Source organism: Dermacentor andersoni, chromosome 7, assembly GCF_023375885.2.
Source record: "Dermacentor andersoni chromosome 7, qqDerAnde1_hic_scaffold, whole genome shotgun sequence".
Lineage (NCBI taxonomy): Eukaryota > Metazoa > Arthropoda > Arachnida > Ixodida > Ixodidae > Dermacentor > Dermacentor andersoni.
The window spans coordinates 44,206,082-44,226,607 of record NC_092820.1 but is presented as its reverse complement, the minus strand read 5'-3'; positions in this window follow the sequence as shown (position 1 = coordinate 44,226,607).

Below are 20,526 nucleotides of genomic sequence, written 5' to 3'. Positions count from 1 at the left end.
GTCCTCTGTTGGCACAGCACCTCGTCGCTCTCACTCTGGCCTTTAACGGCCTCTGTTGCCACTAAGGCTTCGTTAGCTGCTAGCATTTCGAGTTCACCTATGAACGTGCTGCTGCTCTCACAGGTACTACTACCTTTCTCGGCTTTCCACGAAAATCTGCAATCTACTTCTTCACACTTTTGCTGCGTCCAGCCTACAGATTTCTCAAGCCGCTGTCGTCTCTGTGCCAATAACTGATCACAATACTGTATCTCTTTGATCAGTGCTGCCTTCTCTCTCTCATACTTTTGCTTACGCTCACGCTTACGTTCCTGATGCTCACGTTCGCGTTCATTCTCACGTTCGTGACGCTCACACTTAAGAGTAAGTTCTTGAAGCTCACGCTTCCGTTCATTCTCGCGTTCTTCACTCTTACGCTCACTCTTAAGTTCACGACGCTCACGCACACGTGGTTCCTGTCTTTTACTTAGAATTCATTTGCCCATTTGTTCTATGAATTTCAAATCATTGTTACTTTCTAGAATGGTTTTACGAATCTCTGATTCCTTCAAGTCCTCATCTACGTTTACCTCGATCTCCTCACACAACCACAACAGGTCAGCTCTCGTCAAACACATTAGGACCATGGTCGCTGCTTTAAGCTTTGGCTCTGCTGTCACACAATACTTGTTGCGATACCCACGCAAATCAGAATACAAGCAAAAGATCCCAGCGAATCAAATCCAAAAACACAGTGAAATTGAAGCCTGGTAAATCTTACAGCCAAAACCAAACGCTTACCCACTGAAGCAGCACCATATCACCAGTCCTTCCCCGCCGTATCCAGTCAGTTGCAAGAGGTAGTCAATCTCAACTCGCCTCCAACTTGATCAGGATGCCGGTCGGTCACCATGTGCCAACGTCCGTCAGCTGCCGTTGCTGTCTCCGAGTCGTAGGCCGATCTAGGAGCCGTAGTCGGATCCCTCCGCTGCCATTCAGTTGTAAGATTTGGCAGACGTAGCTGTAGAGATGAACTTGGGACGACAGGGCTAGGCGAGCAGGCTTTAATTACAGGATTTACATTTAAAACAGGACATACATTGGCAGACTGGCGCGACTCTCATATGGAGCCCGCAAAACTAACATACAGCAAACAGTTTACGAGCACACAGCTCACTAGTACATTTCTAGTATGACAAGGAGCACTCAGCTCCGACAACGATCACGACACGAGCACACCCTAGCAGCCGGCAAACGCTGCTTATAAGCTCTCCGCTTGACGTCATAGTTCGACGTCATCGTTCGGCGGGGACGGAGCAGGAATGGTCGGGAAGGTTCGTCCAAGCATTGTAAACTTGCCACCGCCCCGCACTATCGTTTACGCCCACACATACGCAAACACACAGGTGCGAACCCGTACACACAAAGGCTCCGGAGTCGACGACTGAGGGCTTCGTAGAACTGTGCTCCGTCTCGGGTGGCGCGGCCAAGTCCCGATTTCCTGAGTTGGTCGCGCGCCACGTGGCTGCCGGTCATCCGCAGTTCTCGGTACCGCCCAGCTTTCAGTGCCGACGTCAGAGGGCTTCGTAGAACTGCTTTGTCCCGGGTGGCTCGGCCAAGTACCAGTTTCCGGAGTTGATCGCGCGCCACATGGCTGCCTGCCATCCGCAGTTCTCGAAATGGATCCTTGTCTGGTGGGCTTGGAACACGTGCAGCGGGCTGAAAGCTGGCCCGTACGGCCATTCTTAACAGGGCACAGTGCGCGTAGCAGATTGTGGCAAGGCTTACAGTGGGAGAGTCGCCGGTTGCATCAATTGGATATGATGACGACCCACAACACGCACTGCCACTATGCGCAGTAATGTGCGCCAGTTCGGTTGAAGTGGTTAACGAAGAACCTCCATGCCAGCTACCACAGGATACGACGGCAGCGTGGGTGCGTGTTCCTGTTTCTTCCGCACCAGAAACGCAAGGCACTTGCGTGTCGCCGCAAAACTTTACTGAGGTGTAACTTGCAGTGTCCATGTGCCAAGTAACTACACAAACACCGCGGTACGCAGAATTTATTCACCGGCGCCGCATTATCTTGAGACACAAGCGACCACTGCTTGCTTTCCAGCAATGAATGTGTTGTTTCAAAATTTTTTTAGACATAGTATTTCTTAGTTGCCCCCGCTTTTCTGTATTGGGAGTCGTTCTAGTCTCTTTCTTGGGCCTATCCTGGAAACAAAGGATGCTGAAAATTTGTCCCTGGGCCTACTGATCCCCGTTATGTTTCGGATATTCTGCATATATTCAGCGTACTGTATGAGTTGGATTGCGGCAACAATGCTCCGCCGGTTTCCATCAGAAATGCTTGGAAGGGAGCCGTAAAGAGCAATTCCAACACAGTCAAATGGTCGGGCGGGGCAGGGTATAGGTTGCAGGGAAACAGAGGAAATGTAAGGAGGGGCCTTGCGGCGTTCACACAAAGCACATGATAGTACGTACTGGCCTGCTGATTGGTACATGCTTCACCAGCAGTACCGAATACAAAGACTCAATTATGTCTTCAATACGCTAGCGTGGTCGCATCGGGGCTCATCGGAGAAAGGCGATGAGATATCGGAGCACAAATGGCGGGGGATAACGGCGAGCCGCCTATGCAATCGGTTGCGCTATTCCACCGGTACAACAGGTCTTCGTGATTGGCAAACTGTTGTGCTTGACTTTGAAGGACGAGACAGGAATTTCAGCAGCGAAATGATCCAGAGATTTTCGCACCACTCCGCTGGCATGCCGATAAAGCTGAGAGAGGACAAACCACAGGTGGAAGTTCGCGAGCGAACAGGATCAAAACGCAGTGGAGAGCGGGATGGAGTGCTGGCATCTGAGTTCTTGCGTCCAGTGCGATAAATGACACGTGTGTCATACTTTTTGAAGGCGGAAAGCCCAAAGAGCGAGTCGACCAGTGGGGTCTTCCAAGAAAGGTAACCAACATACGTTGTGACAGACAAGCAGGTGCTCTGTCTCATTGTGAAACGAGCATTCATGCCAAAATCTTCCCCAAACATTACTTTTCCGCCACAGAAAAGTGTGATAATGCCTTCGTTAGTGTACTATATATGACCACATTTATGACACCATGTCTGAAACCGCTAGCATCAGTGTGAGTCTCAGTAAGAAGATTGACATTCAAGTGGTGCAGCATTGAAGTGGACGTGAAGAGCCAGCGAAAGCTTGTAAATGTGCCGTCACACTCAGGTGTCCATGCAGAGAGGTCTGGCAACAAGCCGCGCCAAACGGATGAAGGGAGCTGAATTACTTAAGCTTTAAGTATTAACAAGCTTTAAAATTAGAAAGAAGCTTTAAAATCATTAACATGTCATGATACTTGAAAATGTAAGCTCATCTGGAACATAGTGCAGTAAAACAAGTTGACGCAGCAACTACTGTGGTAGTTGTCTAAGCATGCGTACGCATCCTGTCACTTACTCATCTCCACGCAGCCAGGTGTCATTATCAATGTTATGAAACTTGATTCAACCAGCATAAACCCTTATTGAACATCATCGGTCGTTATCAACCATATCGAACATTATGCGACCCTTATTAACCCTCATCGGTTGTTATCAACGTTACGAAACACAAACCGACAATTATCAACTCTTATCGGTCCTTATCAACTTCGATGTCCTGCGAAGCTGTAGCAGGACCACGACTACAATTGCTTGTGGTTTTGTGGTTCTGATGCTTGTTTTGAGCTTGTTCTTTATTGAAACGTATGCTGTTTTGTGTGTTGTACGGGTGATTTCAATGAATGCGTGCACTGTTCGCTTCACTTTGCAGAGCACTTGTAGCCTCTGCTTTATGCGGGTATGAGCCATTGTTTAGGGGCGCATGAGCCGTTGTGTTCCTCATGCGTGACGGAAGGACAAGTTTGCCGTTGGGTAGGCATTGAAATGCTTACGAATTTGAAACATTTCAGCAATCCGACGTTCTTTCTACTCCCCTCAAGTTACGGTGACGCTATAGAGTGCCGTGAGCAGTGGCTCGACCCCATTTTTTAACCTACAATGCGCTAATTTATCGATTTCAACTGGAGGTTGTCGCCTTCCAATATTTTAATATGAAAGTGTCTTATGCCTGGGTCCACGATCAACTTCCTGCAACGGATGTGACGTTGGCGCAAACGCATGAAATATGCTCTCTTGACAGAGATGGCGCCGCCATCTAGGAGCGGTGAAGCGAAGTACTGTATCGTGACACTAATGAGCGCCGACAATGAGCGCTTCGGCAGTCTCTGCGCAGCGGAGGCTCCAGCGCGATGTAACCTGGTGTAGGCAGCGTAGGCCTTCTCCTGAGCTGACGAGGCAGTTTCTGCACATGGTTTACCTTTCGCGTCCGATTAGCCTGTGACGCCTGGTAGCCTACGGGGTGCCGCTTCAACATGAATCAGTAGGGCTTACACGCCGACTACTGATTCGCTTGCGATGGCACCAACTAAAAAGACTGCTACGCTAAGCGGCGCCGACTGGCGATGATGTCGACATCGCTTTGGCCCGGAGAGAGGCACGCCAGCGTGACGTACAACGCCTTCGCGCTTTCGTGGCACACGCTGCGAACTCTGCCACTTGCATTCGTAAAGCTTCGCGCGTCGCAACTCAGCTGGCTGCCCAAGAGACCACGGAGCCGGACCAGAATACTCGTGTGTTCGCCGAAGCGACTCGGCAGCAGGACGCCGCGGGCCAAGCAAATCTGCATCATGGCCGTCGACCTGCAAATCGAGCGGCTTTCGGTGCAGCCGACCACAAGTTCACGAAGCGATTTACTAACAACCCGTTCGAACACCGACTAGCTCTGTGACCTGATCGCTGCCTGTGGGGCATTGCATAACAGAGGCGCGCGAGAGCATGTGATGACTTGCCGGTTTCTTTTACACTAAAGATCAGTGACTGAAATGAGCAACTCTACAGCATTTGATTACCAGTTTGCTGAAAGCTTTGCTTCACATAGATTCCAAGATGTGCGTTGGATCTGCATTTCTTTTTTTTTTACAGGAATGGTGGCGCATTTAGACACATAGGACGAAAAGAGATGGCGGACCAACAGCGCTCTTCTCTCCTACTCGACCGTCTCTCTTGTCTCGAAGAGACAAATGCACAAAGAAGTCCCTTTTCTCAGGAATGTACAGTTCCCCTCGCTTTGGGTTGCAAGTGCCAAGTTCTTCCGTTTTCAACGTGCTCTAAAAGCTAGCCCGCCAGTCCACTCGTACTTCGCTTGTGGCGCCACCAATCTAAAGAATCTTTATACGTATTGATTCTATTTAGCGATGAGCCTGCGCGAGCTCCCACTTCACCCGTGCCACTTTTGCAAATACGAGAAATCCATGATACGAATCCGTTTTAAGGCGAGAGCCTTATACGCCCCCTGAAGCGAGAAATACGGCGAGCGTCCTGCGTTAACATCCGCTGGCAAGAAAAGCCACGTGAGCAAGAGATGACATAATGTTCCCGGCGCGGGACCTCCTGCGTCTAGCACTGCGGAATCCCACGGTGAACGTCAACGGTGTCGGGCGGACGCCGTGGGCAAGTCTCAAAATTAGATTAAGATGGATAAAAGTCGACTAAAGAGCATTTCGGTGGATTAGAGTTGGTAAAATAAAGAGCAAGGTGAATTAAAATGGAATAAAGAGGATTTGAGTATATTATGGCGGATAAAAGTGGATGAAGACTGTTACAAATTAGAGCAATGTTGAATAAAGTGGAGCTTTATTTAAGCTTATAACTTAGAATAGTCCTAATGCTTTAACATTCAAGTGACGTAAGCATACTTGAGTGACTGCCAGTGTTCTTTATTTCTTGTAGTCCCGACAAACATGCAGCCTCATACGAGAAACACTGTACTTCCACAAGCTATTAACTTTAGATTTTGTGGTCGTAGCCTTCGTAGGACTGGGAAGACGCATGCTTACGTTGATTTGATTTTGATGCCTAATTTCTCAATAATCTACGAAAAGGACTCCATTGCATTCGAATAAAAATTATGCGCTTAATCCGCGTAAATGTTTAACCGAAATAAGCATGTCGACGTTTAGCCGCATCGCTGAACGAGAAGAAAAACGCATGTACAACAGCGCAAAGTACAGGTACCAGATTCACGTCTTTTCGATACCTAACTGTTAAACATACGAAGTAAAAATAAAATCATAGCCATTCTGAATCTGCGCAAGACTACAAATGACGTAGACATGTGACGCAAGCCGTAAATTATCCTTTTGTTTATTTTTAATTTTTTTCTTCTATTGCTTAACAGCAGATCAGAACGACGCAAGCAGCATTACCTTTTCTGTTTGTTTTTTCAAGCTGCCCTCTCTAAAGCGTAAACGATCCCATTGCCTAAAAAAATAGCTATCGAAAAATAATGTTACATTACGTCATTCTGTGAAGTTTTGAAATGGCAGCGGCAATGGTACAGAAAACAATAGCCTTCTTTGCCCTAAGACTTATATATGGCGCTTGCTTAAACCCCGGATACACTAGTGAGCGTCGTGCGTTTATTTTTTGCCCACCCCCCCTGCCCCCGAATCAACCCAGTTACAGCCACCCTCCGCAGCACGTCACAATGACGCCCACTGGTAACAAAATGACTTCGCCGTTCAAAGCGCCACCATTTTCCACACCCCTGCATCGCTCGTGCTAGCTTTTGTGCGTATCGAGAATGGGAACAAAGGTCTATAGCACTAAAAAGCACAGAAATGTGGGGGGACAAAAAAAAAAAAGAAAAAAAGCCAATATACTTTTTGCAAAGCTGCGCCGATCGCGACACCAGAACAAAATAGCAGCCGAAGTAGGTATCCCTTCTGAAACAGCCCGACAGACCCTAGTCGGTTCCATCGCATTGCTATAGAATTCCACTGTGCGAGCAGTCGGCGACTCTCGCTTGGCTTTTCATCTCGGTCGCATAGAGCCACGTTCTCAATCACTGCATCGATGCGAAAAGGTGTGGCACATGAACATTCACTTATCATGGACCTTTTGGCGGCTCCGCAGAGTGTAGATGTGGAAACAGTCCTTTTTTTTCTTCATTTAGTAGAACTGGAAACTTCCTTTCGCTTCCCTTTTTTCACTGCCAGAGTGCCAAATGATGGTCCTTTGTTTCTTTAATGTTTAAAATCGTTTCGCCCTCGGCAGCTTATTATTCTTACTTTATTTTGCACCGCAATGGTGAATGCAGCAGACCCAATAAAGAGTCAGGAGGAGCGAGTTGAATGGCGGTGCGTCAGAGCTGACGACGCGAGAAAAGTCGTTTGAAATCAAATAATGAGAGAGAAGAATTTGCTATCCACATAAATCCACATAAAATAAAGCCGCTGCCATAAGGGGCGTGGTGACTTCTGTTTTCACGATTCTACCTACTCTCTCCATTATTCTGTTATTGGCTGGCCAGTAAATGTACACTAGATAAGGCTCCCAAAGCTCAGAGTGCTATTGGGTATCGTAGGCATTGAAATGGGCAAAGCATCAGCTTTCCAAGAAGTGAGGGAGAAACAAGGCAGGAAAGGCTGGAAGTTAAGCTAGACACACGTCTGGTTTGCTACCCTGCACTGGGGAACGAGAATACACGGATAAAATAGAGAACAAAGGTAAGGGAGAGAGAACAAAATCACGCTTGCACACGTGAAGATCAGCAGCAAGTCTATAAATGGCCGTAGAGACCTCATGTACTATAACTGTGCTGGCGTTGCTTTCTGCACCAGCGAGAAGACTATAGAAGAAGTGATCTGGGCAAAGCGTGACAGACAATTCTAGAGCTTGGGCCGCTTCAACGGATAGTTCTTGATGCGAAAGTGTCAAATGACCCGTTGAGCAAAAGAGCCGGCGCCGTCTCTAGCAACGAGAGAGAGAGATAGAAACATTTATTTCATTCCGGCCCCCTGTCCGGGGCTACAGGGCGTTAGAGTGGTGGTGAGAGGCTGCCAGAAACGGGGGCGAAGGTGCGACGTTGGTGGCGTCGACTCTTGATTGGGCTGGGTCCGCTTCTTGTGGTACTCCAATCCCAAGTGCCATGGTGAGCTCCGTTAACGCGGCCACATTACGTGGTGTTGGGTCAGCCAGCCACTCCTCTAATGTGTGTGGTCTTTTTGGTAGCGTCCTAAGTATAGATTGAAGTGCGTGTTGACTACCCGGGCAGTCCTAGAGTGTATGGGGTGTATTGGGATATCCTCCACAATGTGTGCACTTGGGGGAGCCGTCTTTTCCAGCTATGTAGTGTAGAATGTTTTGTGTGGGTAGGCAGTGTGTTTGGGCTTGGCGCCAAGTGGCAGCGGCCTCGCGTGTTGAGGAGTGTGGTGGAGCTGGGAGAGTAGTTTCTTGTTCATGCCATTCCTCTAATTTTAGGCGTCGCATGTTTGAATGTATTTGTTTTAACTCTGTAGAATTGAGTGCGTCTGTCCACTGAAGAGGAGGTCCCGGAATATTTGCGCGGGATAGAGCGTGGGCTTTTTCGTTTCCCTCGATGTTACAGTGGCTAAGTACCCATTGGATAGTGATGTGGTATGCCGGATTATTAGTCGTATATCGATGCAGGATTTCACGGATGGGGTTGGGCAGGTTTCCCGTGAGGAACGCTCTGCATGCTGCTTGACTGTCTGTGCGAATGAGGATGCTGGTGTGTGTGTGGTGTGGTGCTGTGACTGCTTCAGTTATTGCCACTATTTCAGCTGTCACTTGGCTAGGGAGGCCTGTGTACAGGCCTTGGGTATACGTATTGGTCGCGGCGTTGTATGTCGCCGTGCGGTGTGTTGTGGGGTCTGTGCCCGGGGATGCGTCTGTGTAGTACACAGTGGTGTCCGGGGGATTATGTTGGGTGCGTTTTGCGCGTGCTTGTCTTCTTCCTTGGTCTGTTTGTGGGTCCATGTTTCGGGGAATTGGCAGCGTGTGAATATTGTTAAGCGCTTGCCACGGTGGAGGTGGCAGCGTTATTTCAGGCATGTTGTTTTGAGAATGTCCGAGATCTTTAAGCAGCGCTTGACCTTGGTGTGATCGTTTCAATCTATTTATTTGTGATTCTGTGTGGACGTCCAAAAGTCTACTAAGATTTGGAAGTATGTCAGTTTGGCTTACTCTGTGATTTGGTGCGTACCTTGGAAGTCCTAAAGTGATTTTGGCGAGTTGCCTGTACAGGTTATCCAGTTTCGTGCGCTGCGTTTTTGTGAGGTGAAGGTATAGCAGCTGGTATAGAATAGTGGGTACTGCAAATGCTGTGACTATTCTGCATAGATGGTGCTCGCGAATTCCTCTGTTTCTCCGTGTGATGCGGTGTAGCAGTCGTTTAAATTGGTGAAGTTTTTGTGTAGTTTTTTGCATCCAAGTGTCGGCCTTGCCATCATCTTCGATGTGGAATCCGAGAATGCGAATTGTTTTGCGTCTTGGAATTGGTTCATTTTCAATTCGGAGATAGATGAGGTTGCGGTAGTGGTTTGCTGAGTGACCTCTTTGGTTCGTAACTACGATATATTCTGATTTTTCTGGTGAGATGGAAAGACCAATTTCTTTGAGATGGGAGTGGATGACGTTGATCGCTTGTTGTAGTGTGCTTTCGATGTCACCTGGAGACCCTGTATGTGCCCATAGTGTAATGTCGTCTGCATAGATGCTGTATCCTAGGTCAGGTACGTTTTGCAGCTGCGCGCTGACACTGTCCAAGGCCATGGAGAAGAGAATCGGGCATAAGATCGATCCCTGAGGTACTCCCCGCGTGAGATAACGCTTCTGATATTCCTCTCCATTTACCTTGACGCTGACTGTACGATCGTGAAGAAAGTTGTGTATGTATTTTGTCATGCGCGGGCCTGGTTTAAGTCTTCGGAGGCCTTCTTGCACAGCAGTGTGGGTGACATTGTCGAAGGCGCCCTTGACATCAAGTCCCACAACTGCTCTGATTTGGCTAGTACTTTCTCTGGCATATACATCTTGGTATATTATATACATGGCGTCTTGTGTGTTCATATGAGGGAGGAATCCTATGACTCTCGGATCTGATGTTTGGTCTCGTTCCTGGAGCCAGTGAAGACATGCTACAACCATTTTTTACATGGCTTTGCCTGCGCATGAGGTCAGTGATATAGGTCGGAAATGTTTTGGGTTGTTGGGTGATTTGCCAGGTTTAGGGATTGGTATAACAGAGGCGTGTTTCCAGCTTGGTGGAATCTCGCCTGTTTCCCAAACTGTGTTGATGTATTCGAGAAGTTTTTTCTGTTGTTTCGCCGGTAGATTGGCCAGCATCTTGTTGGTGATGCCGTCTGTTCCTGGGGTTGTGTTGCGTTTGGTGTTGTTAATTGCCGTGAGAAGCTCTTGCATTGTGAACGGTGCATCTGTTTCGTGTGGTAGATTGTTTTGTTGGGTTTGTAAGTGTGGTGTTTTTGGCTCTGAGCTGGCCGTCGGAAAAAATACGTCTGCAAACTGTTTGCAAGCTCTTCATCTGTTATATTGTGAGTGAGTTGGATTTCGGCAATATGGTTCTTTCGCGGGGGTTGCCCCAGAAGCCTGCGAAAAAGTGTCCAGGGATTTTTTGTGTGTAGTGATTCCCCAGCCTGTTCGCATGTGTGTATCCAATTGGAGGCGGCGAGGCTATCGGCATATGTTTCAGCTTCTTCTGTGAGTTCCTGTATGCGTTTCTGTAGTTGCTTGTTGTGTTTGTTTCTTTTCCACTGTTTCACTAATTTGTGTCGCTTGTCCCAGAGGGTCAGAAGGTGACCATCTACTTCGGGGAGCTCTTCTGTCCGTTGTATGGCGGCGGTATGTTTGGTGCAGGTTGAGGTTACATTCTACGTCCACTCATCCCACGTGGATGATGTAAGGTTTTCAAGAGTAGCTCGGAATTTTGTCCAGTCCGTCAGTGCAGCAGGGCCAATTGGGCATCCTTTGTTGCTTGTGCGTTTGCGTTTCTTTTTTGGTATTGTGATGCTTGTAGTGATGATGCAGTGGTCACTACCGAGTGTTTCCTGATTGTTTTCCCATTTCGGTTCGTGTGTTATTCGTGTCCAGGTGAGATCGGGGTTGGTGTCGCGTTCTACTGAGTTTCCCGTGCGCGTGTGTTGGGTGATGTCATTAGATAGGCTGAAGTGGAATTCTTCGGAGAGAAGTAGGAGTTGCTTTCCATTGGGTTTGTTACAGGTGTATCCCCATTCTATGTGTTGGCTATTGAAGTCTCCCAACCAGATGGTATCACGTTTGCTGTAATTGTTGAGGTGTTTGCGCCATTGTGAACCATACCTCAGTGCTTTTGGGGAGCGATAGGTGTTTATTACGTCTAGGTTGTACGTTCCGTAGAAGCAGCTGCGCGTGTGTACAGTTTCTTCTGTGGCCGTGTTGATGGAGTCTGTGGAAATTTGGGTCGTAGTGTGCTTGTTCGCTATAAGTGTGGTTGTCATAGTGGGCGTGTGAGTCGACGGTGTTGTTTCTTTGCCGAGAGAGCGTTTTCTTAGTTTTTGTGTAATGCTTGGGCTCGAGTAGGCGGTGTATCCTGGAAGGGTTATTGGGCCAACTGTTTCCTGCAAGGCGATAACATCTGCTTTGTGTGGTGCTGTGAGAATGAATTGAGCGAAATTGTTCTTTTTGCGACGAATGCCTCTACAGTTCCATTGCCAGATTGTTATTTGGGGTGACACGTGGCTTGAGGTTGAATTGAATGTGATGGGGGGCGTCTCTGTTTTAGGGCTGGCCATATTCGTGTGTGGATTCACTGTCGGTGTCGTGTGTGGCCTTCTTGCTGGGGCCCTCGGTTGGTGTGGTGTCTGTTCGCTTGCGAAGATGCCGTTGTTGTGTTTCGAGTGCATGTATAGATTGCTGCATGCTTTCTACCGTACGTCGGAGAGTACAAATGCTCTCCACTAGCATATTCATTTGTGAAGTTAGTTCGGCATAAGGTTGCTCAGAGCGTGAGGTCAGTTGTTCTATGCTCACTGTGAGTTGGTTTGTGATGAGTTCATGTGCGTGTTCACGGTCGCGTTCCCGTTTCTCTACGTTGTCGAGTCTGCGCAAGATGTCTGTAATGTAGCTGGGAACATGGTTGTCGTGTGGTGTCGGAGTGGCTGACTGACTTTCCTGCGTGGGTTGTGGCCTGGGCGGTTGGTCGGTCGGGCGGTCCTCACTTCTGTCATTGGATGTTCCTTCTTGCATGGCTGTTTGGTGTGGCTGTTGAGCGGACGTTGGCCCTTTCTCCAGTGGCTCTAATGGTCTTGCGGTTTTTGATGTTTGAGGCCGTACGATGTCCCCTTGCACGGGCTTGAGCTTTATGGTCCGGGCTGCCATGGCATAAGTTTTGTCATATTGTTTTCTTCTTTCTGCTTCTTTTGGAATGTTGCCCTGTGTCTGCGCGTCCACTTCGATGGATTGTTTGATTTGTTCTATTTCTTCCAGCGCTGCGAAGCGGTTGTGCGTAGTAATGGGGGGGAAATTATCTTTTGTATTGTGCGGCGGCTGTTGTCCCTTTGCCTGCAATTGATTTCGCTTGGGCTTTGGTATAGAAGATTCTGGATGATCTCTCCTGTAGGCAGCTGTTCGAGTGGCCTTGTCGGTGGCTTTTCTTTTGGGGCAGGTGGGGTCTCGGGAGCTGTGCGCGCCTTCACAATTTAAGCATTTCATGTCGCAGTCATGGGGTGTGTATTTAGGGTCAGTTCCCGGGGAGAATTGGGTGCCGCATCCTTCACATGCAATGTAGTCTTGTGCTGTGGGGCAGACGTCCGTTCGGTGTCCTATGATGTGGCATAATGGGCACTGTACCGCGTTGGGCCTGTAGGGAGCCACCGATGTGACTACCCGCCCCACTAGTGCGACGCGCGGGAGCTTTGGGCCTCTTACTGTGATCAGGACGCATTCACTCCTGCCGAGGCGCCGTGTTCTGAGAAGTTCGGCCCCTGACGGTGATGTAAGCGCTAATTTTGTTGTCCGGGATTTCTATTGGTAGTCCTCGTACTACTCCGCATGCGTTTCCTGGCTCGCTGGCTTTGTAAGCTGTGGCTTGGTGTTCGGTGCCGTTGTGAACGACTGTGTGCAAAGCGAGAATCTTCTGCAGCGTTGATTCTCGCTTTGTGGAAGCGATTATGAAGTTTTGAGTGCGCCTGATGTGGATGTCAAGGTCCTTGGTTTCTGATGCAGTCAGTGCGGCGGCCGTGACTATATCGTTTGCGAGGTGGAATGCCGATGCGGTAGCCAGGTTGATGCGGTTTCCGAGACGGAGGACAACGTTCTGTGTTTCTTGCGTGCGTCTGATCGAAGTGACCAGCGTGAATGCAGCTCCTGATTCTTCGGTGTCGCCCGCAGGCTCGTCTGTGTCCATGCTGTGTACTGACTGGCTGGGCCTACCGGGCCGTGGTGTCGTTTGACTTAGCTGCTATTTCGAACGCAGTGATCAGCGATGTGGTCTCGTTGGTTAGAGTATGGTGCAGGTAGCAGTAGTACTCACTCAGGTGATGCTTCCGATGAAAATGCACGGAGCTAGGGAGCCGGAGCCGCCGGGGTCTCGAGGCCAGCCGTGCCGCTCGCGGTGCCTCGGGGGCGCCCGGCTGGGGGCGGCGGTTCGAGTCGGAGTACGTGCCGTGGAGCAGCGGTTAGGCACGTCTGACCTCGACGAGCGTGCGTGGTGTTCCTCTAGCAACGAAGCTTCCCATTGGCTGCGACCCCACGTCATGAGTGCGCGACGCGCGCTTGTGACGCTGGCTCGCGCTTGCTGGCTAGAGCCTCGACGGCGCAGAGCAGGTGAAAGGGAACATCTCATGCCATTGTATAGCGTGAGGGGAGAGGGAATCGCCACGACGCCACGTCACCCTCGATTTAGCTCTCGGAAGCGGAATCACTCTCGGAAGTGTTATCCACGCGTTCCTTGACCGCGCAAGCTGTCACCCGAGTTTCAACAGCGCCTAAGGCCAAATCAAAACGAGCCAAGCGTCTGAACGCGCTTGCTTGTACGCGCGTAGATCGTAACTCAAAAGACCGCTCAGCAGAGTTGAAATGGACATTATTGCTTTCGTATTCAAAATTATTAAGAAATGCTAATGTTTCATCGAATTGTTTATTTATTAATTTTTTATTTATCAGTGTCACGCGCACCGGTCGACACTCTCGTTTCTTGCGCAGCGCTTCCGATTCACCTCCTGAGACCGCCGGGGACGAAATTCAAGATAAATCAGCAAACAGAAAAATATCTTACAGTATAAAATTTATAGGTTTCATTATAGATATGTTATCACGGCATAACCTTAGCTGCAAGTTGAGTTACTGAAGTCTCCGGAATAATTAGAATGATAAAACACTGAGACGACCAAGGACGAAATTAAAATAAATCAGAAAAATATATAGAGAAACATGGTACAGTAAAAAATTAATGGATTTCATCATATGTGATATCACAGAATAAGTTTAGTTACAAGCTGAGTTACTGAAGTGTCTAGAATAATTAGAATTAATTAGAAATCCCCGATTACCGCACACCAAATCACAGAATCGCAGACAGAGACCTGCAGTGTGAGCACGAATTTGACGAAATACCTAGAAACCCGGACGTATAAAGCGGAAATAATGACCTCACTAGTAACGTCACACTCAAGAAGGTGGCATGATATTTACTGAGCTAATTAATGGAAACGGTTTCCTCTGAGTTCGTTTCGTGCGTTGTGTTCGCGTAAATTTAACCTGAGGAACACCAACGCCGAGGTGCGAGTGACACTAAGAGACACTTAAGCGAAAGATTAAGGTTGCCTAGCGTTATTTAATTTACTTAATTATTTATTTATATTTAGCACGACGCGATATCGGTGTTGGTGAGAGAGGTATGAAATTATGAACTCCAGAATAAAAACATGGTCTCCAACAACGCTGTAAGAGTGGCTGGACAGCAAAGCTCTAAACCACAACTCGAGCGATCAGCCATTGCGACGTAGGTTTAAATTATTCACGTGGCAACATTCGCAAGCACTTTACCTAATTGTTAGCCTAAAATGCTTCCACGGCCTGCGACTTGGCTTGCACCGCTGCTTCATGCACCTACAAAGAGTGGAACAGAGACAATTAAAATTCTCCGCGTCTTGTATGCACACTGCATGCTCGTCAGGAGTCCACACTATACGTGGCCTTCCCAGATCAGTGTCAGAACACAAATAAGTTGCTAGGCGGGTTCTTCTTTTACGCGCGAAAGTGTAGTTACGTCACTCTATGCTTCATATGCTACAGTCAAGCTGCCGTCGCCGTGGCAGCTTGTGCGACAGTATTCTTTACCGGGAAACGCATGCGGTGAGCACTACCTGCTTCGCCTTGCATGTGGGCACACGAGCGCCTGATCAATCATGTGCTTCCGACGCTTGTTTTCAACTTGTTATTTATTGAAACGTATGCTGTTCCGTATGTTATATGCCTGATTTCAGAGAGAGAGACTCTTTATTAGAAAAGCAGAGAATTTTGCCCGCACGTATACAACCGCTTGCATGCTACTCTGTATAGGAATGGGGAATGGGATTAAAAGATTCCAGAGGAGAGCGGGAGAAAAAGAAAATAAAAATAAATAAGAAATGGGGAAGTGGACCTGATACTAATATGTACAGGTGAAATGGCGGGTAAATTTAGGCCTTTGTTTATGAAATGTTCACTCTTTAAAGCTTTTCTATCAGACCGATTTCTGAGAGGTATTTGAACAATAAATCCAAAACCTGCCTCTGTTTTGAAGGGCCGGGGCATTGGATGTAAGATGTTGGGTAATGTTATCGGATAGTGACAAATCATCTCTGTGGTTCTGTCCAGCTACGTGGCACTTCCATATTCTAAAATCTTGATGCATGATAGTTGGGACACACTATGTATAAATATATACATATATTTACTTTTTTTCACTTTGAAACTCGTAATGAACGTATCAAAATCCGTTCAGCAGAAGCAGTGTTGTCTGTCATCAAAGATCGCTCTTCATTCCTTCCGCGGTGCTCTCAGTCATTCTTCAACGGCTTGTATACTGCGGAGATACGGCAGGACGGGGTGGTTTCGGCAGCGCTCCAACCGCTTAACGTCACCGTGGGGCACAGCTTAGACTTGCGCATTTCGCTATTCAGGTAGACTGCATTACTTCCGCTTTAGGCGCCTACGACGCGCCAAACTGGGAGATTGTTCTTATCCTGCTGTTAAGTTACTATTAGAGTTTACCAGAGAAAAGACGGGGAATGAGGGAGACAGAAATTCAAGACGATGAGCAAAACGTGAACACGTGAGCCTTGAAGAAGAGAAGTCCACTTGTCGAAACGTTGGCTCCTGCATTCACCTTGTTCACGTTTTGCTCATCGTCTATTAGAGTTTACGTGCCACAACAGCGAGTATCACTGATCTAGCTGTGTCAGCATGAACAGGTATAAAGTTTTCTGAGTAGTTACGAAAAATTCCGGCCCATCTCGTCTTACGATGAATGTTGACGTTAGTGCAGTTAGCATTGAAGCAATCTGGCCACACACACCATGTTGCCAATGCCAAAACGTGTATGCAGCCGGGGTCCACGCTCGCGCTGCTGGATGGATGTTATGCGCATCCCTGTTGGAACGGGGCAGTGGGTTGCGCCACCAAGGTCTTGCTATTATACTGCCTAATGTCCTACCTAGGTTAAACAAGACAAAAGAGAGACATGAACTCCCACCACAATACTTTGCGAACTTTGCTTTTGTACGCCTCCGTTTATTGTTGTTTCTTTACTTTTCTTCCGCCAATCCTCCAATCGCCTCTTACTGATCTCTATTGCGGACATGTTTACTTTTACACTGCTCTCGCTGAACCCTAGGGCTTCAAGGAAGCCAGTGGTGCCTAAATGGAGCGCTGGGCAGACGTCTTCACATTCTAATAAAACATGCTCCATAGTTTCCCTAGCTTTAACACAGCAAGCATATGTTTCTTCTTCCTTCTTATTTCTCGCTTTATAGGTGCATGTTCTAAGGCATTCCGATCTCGCGTCGAAAAGTAATGAAAAGTAAGGCACAACGTGCACTGCTTACTGCGCACTCTGGGCCTCCTAGCGGCGTCGCCGTTAAAAACCGCGTGTGGCGCCATGTACTACGAGTTTTGGCGCACGGCAGCGTGCGAATCTCGGAGGACATGGTGACGCGTATTTTATTCTGCCGAGCATTACACGAGCTTCAAGGATAATTGTTGTTCTTGTAGAGTGGCGCATTCCCATGAGTGCCACACGTCTACTTAACCAAGTTGACGCTATAGAAGTTCATTGAATAGCGGCACACACCTACTGAAACATACACAGTGAAACAAGTTGGTATCAATGAGATTCATTTAAAAGCAGCACAGACCGAGTGGCACAAGCCCAGTGTTCTAAGTCACTGTCTACGAGGTTCATTGAAGAGCGGTACGTACCAGTGTCGCATGTTTTGTGCCACATACCCAGTCAGCCATGTCGGCGTCAAAGAGGTTCGTTGAAGAGTGACACATAGGTAAACAGTGCTGCAAACTTAGTGGATTAAGTTGGTCCGACGGCTGGTTTCGAACCCTGTTCGCGCAGAGCAGCAAACCCGATGGGCTATCCGTTCGAGCAGTGACCCAGATTGACGGGAAAGCGACTCCAGACACGGATAGACCATGCATCCCACGAAAAGTGCGTGAAGTACGCGGAGAAGTACGTTAATCGCTGTAAAAAAATGCATACTCTTTTTTCCGTTGCCGACCTGCGTAGTACGCCACACTGGTCACCGCGTAGGGCTCGGTGGCGTTGTTTAGGCGACGATGGAGCCAACTTTGGGACAGTGGCTGTAGCGCTTGGCGGCTGACATGCACGGGCTTCGATGCAATCACCGGCGCACCGCAGCGCCTATAGTTAACGCGCAAAAAGCGGAAGACACTTTGTCCAGACTAAAGTGTGAAAGGGCAGAAGTCTGACACCATTGCCCATGGCGATTTGTTGAGTCGGAAACACCACGGAGACACACAACTCGTACACTGCTATGTGAATGTTTGTTTGTTTATTAAATGCCTGCAACGTCGTTCTGGACGAAGTGTCTGTTAAAGTAATTTGTGGCCGCCTGGGACTGTTGCAGCGCCGTTTGTGGATCAGGAGGAGGCGCGTCTTTCATGCCAGTGTCGGGGTGTAGTTCGCTATCCTCATCATCCACTTCGCTCAATTCACTTGTACTTGCTCGGCTTGCTGCGGCAAAGTGGCGGTCAAGGCGCTTCCCAGCTTCATTTGCCTTGCTACCCGGAGATGCAGTGAGTCGCTTCAAACGCACTGCCTCTCTTGCGTTGGCCCGTCGCGTCTCTGGACTCTGTTGTGTCGGACGCGCCTTTGCCGCCCTGATGCACGCGACGTACACGCTCAGTCCCTCTTGAGCGCCTCTTGCGTTCAGCGGCTGCCGCACGTCGCGTGTTGGGAGACACTGGTTTGGCGAGACGAGGCATCCTTCCCACACGATACCGCAAAATACACTGCCGCCACCGCCGCCGCCACACCACACCCAAGCAGACGGTCGCCACGCGCGCCTCGCGACAGTGACGTCAGGCCACACAGCGCCCAATCGGGAGGCCACCTCAAGCGCGTGACGACAGTGACGTCAGGGCGCACCGTCGAACACACGGCAGCCACGCGTGCCGATCTGATGAGTTATCCCGCGCGGCGCCGAACCACCCCGACACCCGCGCTTGACGACAGTGACGTCACGCACGCGAGCCAATCAGGAGGCGCGCAGCTGCGCCTAGCGACAGTGACGTCACGAACAGTTTTTGTTCACGGCAGATGACCTTGACAATGACAAATTAAAGGTTTCCGCCTTAAAAAGCGACGCCTCCCAGGCACCGCCTCCCACATCTTGCGCCACATACGATTTCGCGCGTAGTCGCCGGCAGATAAACGTGTCGGTCACAAATATAACTGTCCTGTCACTGCTTAGACGCTGTTTGTTCGATGCACCGGGACCAGGTTCGCCGAATGTGTGCATCTTGCGGTAATCGGTGCAGTGCATTTTTCATCGCTGCCACAGCCTTAGTAGCCTTAGCAACTGCATAGTGGCGTTGCTGTTTGCCGTTGGTTTTGTTCAGCATGCTGCTATTGAAGCTGCACGTTTCACACAACTGCCAGCAGGATAAACGGCACGTTCGCGCTGCGGGTCTAAGTGAGTTACGCTCCGTTTTCTAGTTATTCAATGTGGGCACGAATTCTCCACAGGGTCATATGCGCCCAGAAGAATGCAGAAACGACTATGGGGAGCGTCAGCAAAACACTGCAGCACTTCCACGGTCTTGCACTGTGGAGGAGGCGGCCCTACTCAAGCAAATAACGGCCAGCAAATACCGGAAGTACAAAACCAAATTTTTATCTCGATGCGTTGAATGAAGTGGTATATTTCCTAAGTATAAGAATACCTAAAACAATTATGCATGTTGTCACCGTTGCGCACGCTTTTGTTGCCGTTGAAAGGGCTATTGTTAATCGTGATGATTTCACACAACCAGCCAATTGTCACGTGCGAGCGCCATTGCGTCATCACGTGTTGTTTAGATGGCAGGGGTCTAATCAAAGCCGCCGGCAAGCAAGACCAATTTTCGCAGTGAAATTTTACGTGCCCCGTTGTATGGAAGCCAGTAATATTTGGCGCAGGTCTTCATGCAGGCATTCTGCAGCGTACAATACAATTTATTTCTCATGCTACTAAAGTGTTCCAGAGCTCCCTAAGCGTGCGTCCAAAACAAAGCAGATCAATTATTCTAGCCTTAGCTTTCTTCGTTCGATTACAGCTGATACACCTGATACAGATTACAGCTGATACAATGTTTATTCTATTATAGACATACCTTGACTAACTCATCTCAAACCTCGAAGCGCATAGGTAATTCATATCAATCTAATGTATGCCTACCTTACCACACTTTATAATATGGGCTCCATCCAGCCTTATTCAAAGATATTTACCCCTGACATAGGTACGGATGTAGTGATTTTTTTTACATCCTCAGAAAAAAAAAAGAACGAATTCAGAGCATTTCTCACAGTCTTTTAACGTAGAAAGCATGAAATTCAAACGTCTTTAAATCGTGTTTTGCGGTAGCGCCACATCTTAAAAATGCGAGAGCGTTATTTTATTGTTTGGTAAACAGTGCATTTTTTAAAAATGTTTAGGGCATTTCGCCATAATAAAATTGACAGCAGGATGAGTTCATCGTTGCGGAAACAAAGGACAAGAAAACAACATGGGCAAGTGATTGTTTCGATGTTCCGAAACTTTCGAAACTTAAAAACTAAATTTATGTCCTCCAGCCAGCAACACCACAAATTGGTTATGGCCGCTACTTCTCTGGTTCTTTGTTGTGGTTTTTTTTTTTTGTCTCCAAGCATCGTGACCTGAAAACGTTTATAGCTTATAGCTCAGGGTTTTCTCTTTCCTCCGTCTACTGAGTTTCTACCTCATCATTTAGCTATCAGCGCCATTACCTACGCCCATCGCCAATAAAAATATGTTGTTCTAGAATTTCGAGAACTTGCCCGAGTTTATTAGATTCTTTTTTTTTTAACTTTTCTCCCACAGGAGCTGCGCTTCCCTTG